Source organism: Schistocerca gregaria, chromosome 3 (genome assembly GCF_023897955.1).
Source record: "Schistocerca gregaria isolate iqSchGreg1 chromosome 3, iqSchGreg1.2, whole genome shotgun sequence".
NCBI classification, from domain to species: Eukaryota; Metazoa; Arthropoda; class Insecta; order Orthoptera; family Acrididae; genus Schistocerca; species Schistocerca gregaria.
This window is the reverse complement of record NC_064922.1, coordinates 325,668,085-325,681,968: the sequence shown is the minus strand read 5'-3', so window position 1 is coordinate 325,681,968 and position 13,884 is coordinate 325,668,085.

Genomic DNA, 13,884 nt, shown 5'->3' with positions numbered 1-13,884 from the left:
GGCCATTCTCACAGTCAATAAAATTTTTCTAGGTTTGAGATCGCATTGTCAACTATAAGATTCCGACGTTTCTGCGACTGTTGCAAGACGCCTCCTCAGGGTGTATTGTAGTTAGAAATACACCCTGAAGAAGGCATCTTGCAATAGTCGCAGAAATTTATAGTTGACAATGCGGCCTCAAACCCCGAAGAATTTTATTGACTATTTCATTTTCTTGTTTATTATATACAAATTTTGATCCCCCCCCTCCCCCCATCTTGAGCTGGCGCTGCGCTATTCTTATAGGCCTAATGTTTTGTAATTGTCACTTGTCTGAGCTGATGACCAAACGTCCATCTTTTGTGTTAGCTTTGCGCATTATTAGTGTAAGTAAGCTGTTTAGGTTTTTTTATTGGTAACGCCGCCGCCACGTAGCGCTCTGTATAAAAATCACTGGCTGTGCCGTGTGCACTCTGTGTTTAGTTTGCATTGTTGTCTGCCATTGTAGTGTTGAGCAGCGGCAGCTGGATGCTAACAGCGCGTAGCGTTGGGCAGTTGGAGGTGAGCCGCCAGCAGTGGTGGACGTGGGGAGAGAGATGGCGGAGTTTTGAAATTTGTAAGAATTGGTGTCATGAACTGCTATATATATTATGACTAGTGAGGTAAATACATTGGGTTAATGTTAGTCAGGGCCATTCCTTTGTAGGGATTTTTGAAAGTCAGATTGCGTTGCGCTGAAAATATTGTGTGTCAGTTTAAGCACAATCTTGTATAATTGTTTTAAGGGGACGTTTCATATGTCGACCCTTAGCCGAGGATACCTCACTGGAATCTTCTGATTTTTGCCTTGTAGTTTGTGTAATTAGTGTAGCCTTTCTTTATTGCTAGCGCGTAATCATAGAGAGAATTTCCTTTGTAGTTGCAGTCTTTCATTGTTGTACAGTAAAACAATTGTGGCATGCATGTAGTTTTGCACAAAGTATTTCGCAACTGCGCTTGCAATTAACTAGATATTATTTTCAGTGATATGTTAATGTGTTCTCTTATTTTTGGTTTTCAAATTGTGCTTTTTTTGTGTTGTCGTGTGAGATATTGTGACAATAATGGCGTGTGAAAAAAGGAATACTAGGCTCCAAAGTAAACTGAGAAATGGCAGTGAAGACGAAAGCAGTGTGTTAGCGCCACCATGTAATGAATTAACTAATGTTCAAAGTAGTAATTTGGTAATTGTGCATAGGGAAATGGAGCGGGTTGCAAATAATGGTGTAGGCAGTGAAACAATTAGTGAACAGGAAAGCGTTATCGATCGATCGGTCGGCAACAGTTCGCCTCAGGATTCCAAAATGACAGGACACAATCTTGCAAATACTGTAGATTCAGGTTTTGCGTCTTCACCGTTTTCTCAAATAAGTCAAGACACATTTTCTGTTTTTCAAACTGCGAATATTGCCGCTGCAAAAGCATTGCCGAATAGGACTAAGGAACATGTTTCAGACACCAGTGCATTGTTATTACAATTAATGCAACAAATGGGACAAAAGCTTCAAAAGTTAGACACAATGGAACAAAATCTTCAAAAGTTAGACACAACGCTTGAACAAAATCAGAAACAAATGGGACAGAATCTTCAAAAGTTAGGCATAATGGAACATAATCTTCAAAAGTTAGACACAATGGAACAAAATCTTCGGAAGTTAGACACCACACTTGAAGAAACACGTGAAGATTTAACTACTGAGTTACATAACATTGAATCGAAATGCCAAAAAATCTGTAATGACGTAAAAACACAAATTTGTGAGCATTTTCAACCTATGTTTTCGCGGCATGAAAATGCATTACAGAATCATGAAGCAGCCATAAAAGAATTGCAAACTGTTGTTCGTGAAAATCACGACACCTTGCAAGCTAAAATGGACTCAGTTGCATCCACCGATTCGGTTACGCAACTTGCAAGAACTCAGGAATACTTAAAGGTCACAGTAGATTCGATTTCAACACAAATGGACACTCTGAAACTTGGTTCAGAAAAACACACTGAGGAAATGTGTTCACTATCGGAGAAAGTAGCCGAACTTTCAGATCAGTTCACTAACTTATCTACAAAGGTAGATGATGATCTGAATGATACAGAAGAGTGCGAACAAATTAGGAAATTCAAACAAAATCAGAATCAAATTAATACACAACACCAAAGAGAAATCCGGGAAGTGCAAGATCAGCTGACACAGGTAATACAAGAATTACGTATTTCAAAGGACAGTCGCGCTCCAACACGGGAAGAGGGACTTATAAATACGGAAAAGCCACAAAATAATAACACAGGGCATTTCGGAAATTGTGAAAGAAATTGGCAAGGTGCACCGAATTTTGAGATGGAACTGCCGACACGACATAACAATGAACGATATGCTACCCGCCGACACGATGATTTTGACTATAAGCTGTTCATTACTACACGTAAATTCAAAACATTTAAGAATTCTGGCAACGACATTCATCCACAAGCGTGGCTCCATCAATTCTCTCATTGTTTTCCTCCCAACTGGTCACTAGAGCACAGATTAGAATTTATGTGTGGCTACTTAGAGAATGAACCAGCTGTAAGAATGTGATCGGTCATTCACGATTGCCACAGTGAAGGAGAATTTTATCATGCTTTCCTCTCAGCATATTGGTCTCAAGCCACACAAGACCGAGTAAAACATGGCATCATAATGATGAAAAATTTCGAACAATCTGAATTTTCAAGTCTTGTGAAATATTTTGAAGACATGTTACATAAGAATCAGTATCTTTCAAACCCATACAGCCCGTCAGAACTCATCCGCATTTGCTTAATCAAATTGCCTGAACATTTACGGCATATTATTTTGGCAGGCCGTTGCAAAGACGACATTGAAGCTTTTCAGGGACTCTTAAAAGAATTAGAAATTGACACTGACAATCGCGGAACGCGAAAACAGGAACACAACAATTACAGGTCATATCCGTCGCAATTCCGCGATGAAAGAAATAATAACTGGACACGACAAGGCTATTCTCACAATACAAATCGTGACCAAAACAGACACCACCCATATGACACCCACTGACAGAATAATAGTTACAGAGAAAGATCGTATTTGCGTAGTAATGAACATGACAGAGACAATCATAGAAACAGACAATATGGCAACCAGAACTATTATCATCACGGGAGACGGAATAACTTCAGACGCAACGGCCCAGCGCGCAATTACGATTCAGGAAGTAATTCTCCACCACGTGGCCGACAAGAAAGAAACTATGGAATCTACCGACAAAATGACAGACCTGAATTGCATCATAACTGGCGGGATTCCTTCAGGACAGGGCCTTCTCGTCAAGGTGAATTTGTAGAAGTTAGGTCTCCTAATCCCAATAACGGCGCGCGCCAACAAAGAAACAGACAATGACCCGCACCGCAGGCAGCCGCGTGCGCCGGCTGGCTCAGAGAAAAATAACGTAGGCGCTAACCTTGAGAAAAATTCCAGTATTCCTTACCGACGTACACAACATGACAATTGCTTTGAAGTTAAAACTCTGCGAACTAGAAAGGGTAAATGATGGCACCACATTTCACATGTAAAACCGTTTATTGAAAGATAATCTGCTTTTTAACTTTGTCTTTGCCATAAAATATTTCACTTCACATTTCTAGTATGCTTTGTCACACTTAGAAACTGTTAACATGCAACAATGTTTTGAAGTTCACTATCCAGTCTAGAACCTACGGAACATATTTAGACAGTATTTACGAGTGCATTGTTATAGTGAACAGATATCACTGTGTTATTTCGTGTGTACATTCTTGCTTGTTAGTTGCACGATTACGTAACGACTATAAGGCTCACATACTTAGAACATTTACCAGTATTGCTAATGGGATTTTAATGCTACATTTTGGTTTACTTGAAAATACATTCTGGATTTAAAGTACTTTCTGTGAGATACCAGATGATACAGTGGTTAGTTTATGTGACAGCTACACGATTTTATCACGACGCTACTAATAAGTGACAATTTACAATGTTGCTTTTGCAGTTTATCTGTTTTATATCTGCACAGTTTGTCTGAATTTTTCTGGAAAGTAAAACATGTTTTAGTAGTAACTTTTGTGGTATAGCTACAATGAGACAGCCTTTATCGTAGCACAACAATACGTTACATTATAGTACTTTCTTGATCACGGTAAGGTACGTAATAACTGCGATATCTATACGGAAAGCATTTCACCTTCGTTTATGATGAGGTAAGTACATTGACTTCAGCAGAACTTTGCTTACAGAGGACGATAACTACGACAGTTACATAGAATTATCTTACAGCAAAACGCACCTTTAGCACTACAGGGCACGCATTTTAGTGATTAATTTGGTACTTAAACCATTTATTTATCAATATTGTTGAATTAAAAAGAAAGTTTTTTGTGATACATTTCATTCCATTGCTGTAATCGGTAACACCTGAGGGCATAATTACATTATTCCTCAGGGGGTACACGCTTACTTTGTGTACCATGTGTTTGGCAAGCACAAGGAGCCCTAGCTAATATGGTATTTGTTTATACAACTTTACACATCGGTACCATATTTCTCTAACACATAAATTACACAGCTATCTGATCATTTAACTGAGAGAGACAAACATTTACTTTACTACATCAGTGACAGATGTTTACGTATTTACACCATTGGATAACTTCACACTTACGAAGTTGTATTTTGTCTGTACTTTGTGAACTGTTCATATTTTTTCAGAACCATTGTGATACTATGAGAGCTTTGAATGATGTCTTTGGTATGGGGTCATGATTTTTAAAGTACGTTTGAGGTAGATGACACTTTTGACATGAGCACAGATTTTTTTTAGGTTTTGAAATAGGAAGCCACGACGATTTTGAGATTTGGTTGAGGTTTTATGATGTTATGATGACGATGTGTATTACGCTGTTGTGGTATGTTTATGATCAATAGGCTGATGCTATGTGAGGAATTTGATTATGCTATGTATTTCTTATGATTAAATATTGAAGAAGTGTCGACAAATATGTGTATGTGTAATAAAGCAAGGAATAATGAGTAGTGGTTAGGGACTCTGGTTTGTGCAAAAGGTTGTTGGAAACCAAGAATCGTACTTTAAGAGTTATGAAATGTATGTAAATGCGTGAATGTATTACAATGCCGATGAAAATTTTTTGGACACTATTATATTTAAAGGATTTTGTTTCTACAGATTTGTAACACAAATTCTCAACCTGTGAAAATATTTTTATATGTGACTGTCACTGTAGCGGAAACTGACGTCGTAAATTTTTCAGTAAGAAAGGTAAGTGACCACCTGCACGTAATGTGTCGTGGGCACCCAGCTGCGCGACAGGCGCCTGGAAAAAAAGCCATTAGTGTGTGCCTGTCAGAGGCACAGGTGAAAAAAAAAGAGGCCATTATCCTCGCTATTGACATTCCTTTGTAAAAAGCATCGTAAATACTACATGCCCAAACTTGAAAACATATGATTACACTGTGGAGCTCTTAATTTATGATATTTACTAAAATGCCTAATGAAACGACGAGAAACATTTCATGGCTATTGTCCTGCTAGTTGAGAGAAATGCCATGTGGCTTGCTTTATGCATTTATTTACTCATTTTGTTTAATATCTAGTTTCTAACTGCACTGAAGCATTGGTTAAAATAAATTTTATGGATGTACTAATATAAATATTTTATGCCTACAGATCCAGTAAATAATAACTTTATGATGTACTTAAAAAAAAACGAAGTAGCACAAACAGACATTTCCCTTCAAAGAAATTGCAAACAGAATTGTCTTTTCAAGTACATGGTAATATTTTTTTACAATAACATTTTTTCTGCTTGAGCTTTGTCATGTTTAGGTATAAGTTATAGCATTTGCTGCAGCTGTTTGCCATTCATAGTGCTACTGAATGTCACTTTGTTTTACTAGGTTAAGCCAATTTTATTACTGATTTATTTTTCTTGTTTGCTGCGCATTGCCTTATATTAGTTGTAATATTGCTGCCTTTTTTTGCCAATTTCCATTTTTTTATCATTGCTGTTTGTGTTAATTGTTTTGTGCTGCTGCATTGCCTCGTCCCTTAGTTTAGTATCTGAGCTCAGTAGTTTTAAGTTAGCTTAAGAGGGGGTAGACTATATAAGAAACTAACTATGATGAATTGGAAGAAAAGCATTGAGAAGCTATAAGGAAATGGTTTGGCCAAGAAAGTAGTGTACAGTGGAGAAAAACTATTTTTGAAAGAGGATGTGAACAGAATACAGAAAGCAGGTTTAGATAGGACTTTTTGGGAATAATGATGAACTAAGGGAGATCTCTATGCAAAATACTGCAGTAAAACAAACCCTGTCCTTTCCTTTCGTATTATCCCTCTATGTGTTTATGTACCCTTGTGTATTTGTCTTTTTCCTGTCTTTATGTGTTTAGCTAATAAGATTTAAGTTGTAGAATTTTTCAAATATTATGTTATTTTCTTTGTAAATATGTTCAGACATTATTTATTGTGTTTTGTTTTAATGCTCATGTGTGAAGTTGATGTTTCAAAAGTTATTCTGATCTTTTATGAATGTACTTATGTCGTAATTTTTGTAACACTGATGTATTTGCTATTTCGATTCTTTTGTAAAGCCTATACTACTGCAAATGTTATCTGTATTGTTATGTTCTTTAAAGATGTATTTTGTACCTTTGTTATTGCATTCTTATGTTATAAAATTGTAATTGACACCAGTTCATCAAATTAAGTAACTTGTAAATTACATTTCACTGCACACGTTTCTGTTGGTCAGTAAGGGACTGGATAACAGCATTGCTGGTTCTAAGGACATTTCAAAAACAATTTTTCTGAGTGCACAAGTGGTGGTTATGGACTTGCTATATTATCCGCAAGACTCTTCAATGGTGATTGTGCGCCTGCACAGTCAAACAGATGGCTGCTGGCCATCTCTTCAAGGACTACAGTGGGTCTAGACCTTTGATGACCCACCAATACCATTATTTCTACAAGGACTGCAGTGGGTCTGCATCTCTGGTGGCCCAGAAATACCGTAATCTCTACCAGGACTACAAGGGGTCTACTCTGTGATGACCTACCTACCAATATTCTTCAAAACTTCGACTGAATCTGCTGTGGGTTTGCTCTGTTGTGGCCCATTACCTGTCTGCATGTCAAGAGTCAGCACTGTCTTTCATTGGAAGGACAACACTACTTCTTCAAGACTGCTTAGAAATCCACTACTTCCAAGTGCAATTTCTTTTATTGCTCAGACTTTGAGAAAAACACTGCAATTTTACTGTGATAACGATCAGGACTGTCTTTATGGACTGTGAGAAAATTTTAGCTTCTGACCAACATTGTATCAATAAGTGTGTGCATTTCATTTCTTTGTCATTGTAATTATGAAAAATTTTTTCAAATATGCATTGGCCACTGCCCAAACCAATTTGTAAATTTTTTGTGGGGAGCATGGGGGCTATGTAAGTAAGCTGTTTAGGTTTTTTTATTGGTAACGCCGCCGCCACGTAGCGCTCTGTATAAAATTCACTGGCTGTGTCGTGTGCACTCTGTGTTTAGTTTGCATTGTTGTCTGCCATTGTAGTGTTGAACAGCGGCAGCTGGATGCTAACAGCGCGTAACATTGGGCAGTTGGAGGTGAGCCGCCAGCAGTGGTGGACGTGGGGAGAGAGATGGCGGAGTTTTGAAAATTGTAAGAATTGGTGTCATGAACTGCTATATATATTATGACTAGTGAGGTAAATACATTGGGTTAATGTTAGTCAGGGCCATTCCTTTGTAGGGATTTTTGAAAGTCAGATTGTGTAGCGCTGAAAATATTGTGTGTCAGTTTAAGCACAGTCTTGTATAATTGTTTTAAGGGGACGTTTCATTAGTAGGTAATTTTGCCAGTGAAGATGTTTCCCTCTTTGTATTAGTTCATATGTGTTTGCCCGATGCAGGCTATTTGAGAGCTCACAACCAACTGATGTTACATTGTATAATTTCCATTTTTTGTTATCTGCTTTACTGTTTGTTTTGAAGCACTCATACTTGTTAAAGAGGTGTTCAGGAATAATATACATATACAGGATTTGTGCATAAATGTATTTTGTACAGATGTTATTTGATTATTTGCCCAGCTCCTTACCGCTCCCAGCTCCTTACCGCTCCCAGCTCCTCTCTAGCTACTCTGTTTCGTGACGTTTTGGAGACATACCACCAGGAAAGGAAAGCACCAGGCAGTTGTCTATCAAATGGAGAAAGTTCAATGCTGTTTCGCGAAAGGCATTTCCCAAGCACCGTTGAATCGTCGGTAAAAAACACAGACCTGTAACTGTAAGGAGATATATGAACGAAGAACAAGAAACGTAAGGAATTGTGTTGCTGTTGTAAACGATGTGATGTGGGAAATATCTCACACAAAAAAATCTGAAACGTGCCTCATTGCATTGTTGTCTAGTTTTAGGAACTTTAACAATAAAGAATATTCAAAGTGCAATTTATTTTAAGAATTTACTACCGAGAGTAAAGACAGAAGAGCCTGCGATGATTACACCTCGGCACTGTGGTGCTCAGCAACATGATGTGCGCAGCACTGCTGGCTGAGGTCCCTACCGCACTGCTACGAGGGGCGTTTGAAAAGTCCATGTTAAGTCCGAGAGATGGCACCACCGGCGCGTATCGAGGTCATGTTTATTTAGTAGCATCGTTGGAATGAACACACACCAAGTTTCGGCCATATCGGTCTATTTCTTTGTGTTTGGCATTCGTGTGAATCAAGGAAGTCGAGTGATTGTCAAAAAATTGACGAAAAAGAATTTCGTGTGGTGTCTAAACATTACTTTATAAAAGGCAAAACGCCTCAGGAGACTAAAGAGAAGCTCGATAAACATTACGGTGACTATGTACTTTCGATTAGAATAGTTTATAAGTTGTTCCAAAATTTTCGGAGTGGCCATATGGGCACAAGTGATGCTGAACGTTCTGGACGCCCTGTGGAGGCTTCGACTCCAGAAATCATTGATAAAATCCATGATATGGTGATGGATGACAGAAGAGTTACGGTGCGTGCGATTGCTAGTGCTGTGGGCATCGCAAATGAACGGGTGCATAATATTTGCATAAACATTTGGACATGAGAAAGCTATCCGCAAGATGGGTTCCGCGATTGCTCACGCTTGACCAAAAACGGAATCGTGTGAAGTGTTGCAAGGATGGTTTGCAGCTGTTCAGGAAGAATCCGCAGGACTTTAAGCGTGGTTTCTTCACTGAGGGTGAAACATGGATACATTACTATACTCCTGAGACGAAACAACAATCTAAACAATGGGTTACCAAGGGAGAATCTACACCAAAAAGGGCGAATACCGTTACTTCGGTTAGGAAAGGTTATGACGACTGTCTTTTGGGAATCTCAAGGGATAATCCTCATCGACTACCTGGAAAAGGGTAAAACCGTTATAGGTGAAAATTATTCATCGTTATTGGACTGTTCGAAAACCGAGCTGCAAGAAAAACGCCGGTGATTGGAGCGCAAAATAGTCCTTTTCCATTACGACAATGCACTAGCACACACCTCAGCAGTTGTGGTCGCAAATTAATGGAAATAGGATTCCAATTCGTTTCACATCCCCCCTATTCTCCAAACTTGGCTCCCTCGGACTACTATTTGTTCCCCAATTCGAAGAAATGGCTGGTGGGACAATGATTTTATTCAAACTAGGAGGTGATTGCAGCAACTAATAGCTATTTTGCAGATTTTAACAATTCCTATTATTCGGAAGGGATCAACAAATTAGAATAATGCTGGATGAAGTGTATAAGTCTAAAAGGAGACTACGTCGAAAAATTAAAAATGTTTACCCCAAACACGTAAGTAGTTTTTATTTTTGCACGGACTTATCAAAGTTCCCTCGTGGGGCGCACTCAGTTGCGAAACGACTAGTATGTATCACAACAGACATCAAACGAATTCGGAGACGCTCAGCTAGGATGATAATAAGGGATGTCTCTCAAGTGAAAGTGGAAAGAGATGTTGGAAGGAAGTTAAATGGGGATGTTTGGAAGAAAGATGGTGTAGTTCTTGCGAAACCCTGTCGTGTAAAGTTAGAGAACCTGTATTCGAAGATGCACGTGCTACTAGTCTTCTGCCACCTCATATATCTCGCACACGGCTCGTGAGAATGGAGTGAGAGACAGTGGCGCTCGTATAGAGGCATGTAGATAAGGATTTTTCACTTCGCCAACACGCGAATGAAATAGGTCAGAAAGTCGACAAAATCGCTACACCTACGCCGTGCACTTTCCAGTGGCTTTCTGAATAAACAGGTAGATGTAAAGTATGTCTCATAAAGAAAGCAACTTTTGAAGTATCATCTCGTTGAATCGGGTGTACTGTCGGTGGTCCGCGTCTTCCCAACACGATATTTAGACGTCGTAACTCGGCTTCTTTCTCAAATATTTCGTAAGACTGTCTCAGGCAACACCTGATTAAGATATCGAGTTAGGATGTCGAAATATCGTGATGGGAAGGCGGCAGTACATCCGATTCCACGATATGATAATGAATGGATTGCAAAATTTGAGAAGACAGATTCGGTTGCCGAGATTAAACCATCGGGATGTCCTTGTTTCAGTCGTATTGCGGAAAACATCGCCATCGTAAGTTACAATGATATCGTTGCTGTTAAGTCCGATGAAGTCTATTCGCCGACGTTCAAAGCAACTGAAAATTTCCACAACTAGCATGTAACGAATTCTGAAGGCAGACCTGCCACTTTGGAACTATAAAAAGTAACTGACACATGAACTGAAGCCAAACAATCACGTAAAGCGCCGAGCATTTGCGAAACAAGGAGCGAACGACAGTTTCAAAAAGAATGTAATGTTCATTGATGAGGCACACTTTCTGTTGAAAGGCTTCGAGGACACCAAAATTGCAGATCTGGGCACAAGAAACCCTGGAGAAGCCAACACATCCACAATGAGTGGCTCTGTGGTGTCACATTTGGACGGAGGGCGTAATTCTACTGTACTTCTCCGCAGATGTCGCCGGCAGCGTCATAACAGTGGACGGCGAATGCTACCGCACTATGTTAAGAGACTTTGTGTGGCCTAAAGAGGATCGTGTGAATGCTGAAAAGATTTGTTATCAAAAAGATGGCGCAAGCTGTCACACATCGGTTATAACAATGGACTTTTTACGGGAGAGGTTCCACTACTGGGTGATTTCACGCAACCATGAGTTGACTAGTCACCAAAATCTTGTGATTTGACACCATGTGATTTCATTTTATGTGGGTATCTGAAACTTTATGTGTACGCTAACATGTCACGATCACTTTCAGAGCTCAAGGCCCAGATTCAAATTTTAGAAACAGAGGTGCAAGTATAGTCGAAAGTTGAGTAAAACAAAATTGAACACAGTAAATAACGAGCAAGAAAAATGCATAAGAGAAAGTTATCTATATTCTATCACCACTAGGCGTCAAATTCGTAGCTCTGGTACTACCCAACCTTTAGTGATGTGAGCGTGAAGTACATACTTCTTGGAGCTATATTGTCAGTTATGAATTATCTTCAGGTTAAGCAACTCAGGTGCAGGAACACTTGCGTTCGACATAGCGAAACGTAATGGACTGCCGCATGATTTCAATGTAGAAGACGCCACGGCACGCAAAAAGTGCACTAAAGGTGTCTGCCCAAGAAGAATTAGCGAAACCGAGAAACAGGGTGTTTCAAAAATGACCGATATATTTGAAACGGCAATACAAACTAAACGAGCAGCTATAGAAATACACCGTTTGTTGCAATATGCTTCGGACAACAGTACATTTTCAGGCAGACAAACTTTCGAAATTACAGTAGTTACAATTGTCAACAACAGACGGCGCTGCGGTCTGGGAAACTCTATAGTACGATATTTTCCACATATCCACCATGCGTAGCAATAATATGGCGTAGTCTCTGAATGAAATTACCCGAAACCTTTGACAACGTGTTTGGCGGAATGGCTTCACATGCAGATGAGATGTACTGCTTCAGCTGTTCAATTGTTTCTGGATTCTGGCGGTACACCTGGTCTTTCAAGTGTCCCCACAGAAAGAAGTCACAGGGGTTCATGTCTGGCGAATAGGGAGGCCAATCCACGCCGCCTCCTGTATGTTTCGGATAGCCCAAAGCAATCACACGATCATCGAAATATTCATTCAGGAAATTAAAGACGTCGGCCGTGCGATGTGGCCGGGCACCATCTTGCATAAACCACGAGGTGTTCGCAGTGTCGTCTAAGGCAGTTTGTACCGCTACAAATTCACGAAGAATGTCCAGATAGCGTGATGCAGTAATCTTTTGGATCTAAAAAATGGGCCAATGATTCCTTTGGAACAAATGGCGGCCCAGACCAGTACCTTTTGAGGATGCAGGGATGATGGGACTGCAACATGGGGCTTTTCGGTTCCCCATATGCGCCAGTTCTGTTTATTGACGAAACCGTCCAGGTAAAAATAAGCTTCGTCAGTAAACCAAATGCTGCCCACATGTATATCGCCGTCATCAATCCTGTACACTATATCGTTAGCGAATGTCTCTCGTGCAGCAATGGTAGCGGCGCTGAGGGATTGCCGCGTTTGAATTTTGTATGGATAGAGGTGTAAACTCTGGCGCATGAGACGATACGTGAACGTTGGCGTCATTTGGACCGCAGCTGCAACACAGCGAACGGAAACCCGAGGCCGCTGTTGGATCACCTGCTGCACTAGCTGCACATTGCCCTCTGTGGTTGCCGTACGCAGTCGCCCTACCTTTCCAGCACGTTCATCCGTCACGTTCCCAGTCCGTTGAAATTTTTCAAACAGATCCTTTATTGTATCGCTTTTCGGTCCTTTGGTTACATTAAATCTCTGTTGAAAACTTCGTCTTGTTGCAACAACACTGTGTTCTAGGCGGTGGAATTCCAACACCAGAAAAATCCTCTGTTCTAAGGAATAAACGATGTTGTCCACAGCACACTTGCACGTTGTGAACAGCACACGCTTACAGCAGAAAGACGACGTACAGAATGGCGCACCCACAGACTGCGTTGTCTTCTATATCTTTCACATCACTTGCAGCGCCATCTGTTGTTGAAAATTGTAACTACTGTAATTTCGAAAGTTTGTCCGCCTGAAAATGTACTGTTGTCTCAAGCATATTGCAACAAACGGTGTATTTCTATCGCTGCTCGTTTAGTTTTTATTGCCGTTTCAAATATACCGGTCATTTTTGAAACACCCTGTAAATTATAAAAGTTCAAAGCAAAACTTCCAGGCCTAGGCGAGGAGTCTGTGAACTGATGCTTAGGCTAAAAAAAAGGTAACTGTAGCAAAGGAAAATAACTCTATAACTACAGCTTCACTTGCTAAAACCAAGCCACAATAGAGACTCATTCGTTAAAAAAAAAAAAAAAAAGAATGGTGTTGCGAGTTTTGTGAGGAAGATCGAATGGAAAAAAAAAAATGATCGGATGCATGAAATGCAAAGCGTGGATTCATGGAAAGAGTACAGGCTTGGAAAAAGAAGTGTGAAAGGTATGCTGCAACGCTTGTAGATGGTGATGTAAGAATTAAAATACCGAAGATTTCCTCGAACTTACACTAGTACTTATATTGAAGCACAGGCACATAGTTTGTAAGGGTGGTACAATTTACACACCCACTGGTACAAGTTAGAGAATAAGATTCATGATTTGAACCACCTTCAGATGTTTGAAAATTAAGTGTAGTGTCTTCAGAATTTTCATTCGCTAAATCAGCTACCACGAACACGCTCCTGCAGTTGAGGACGGCATTGTTGAAATAATTTTGGAAGTTACTG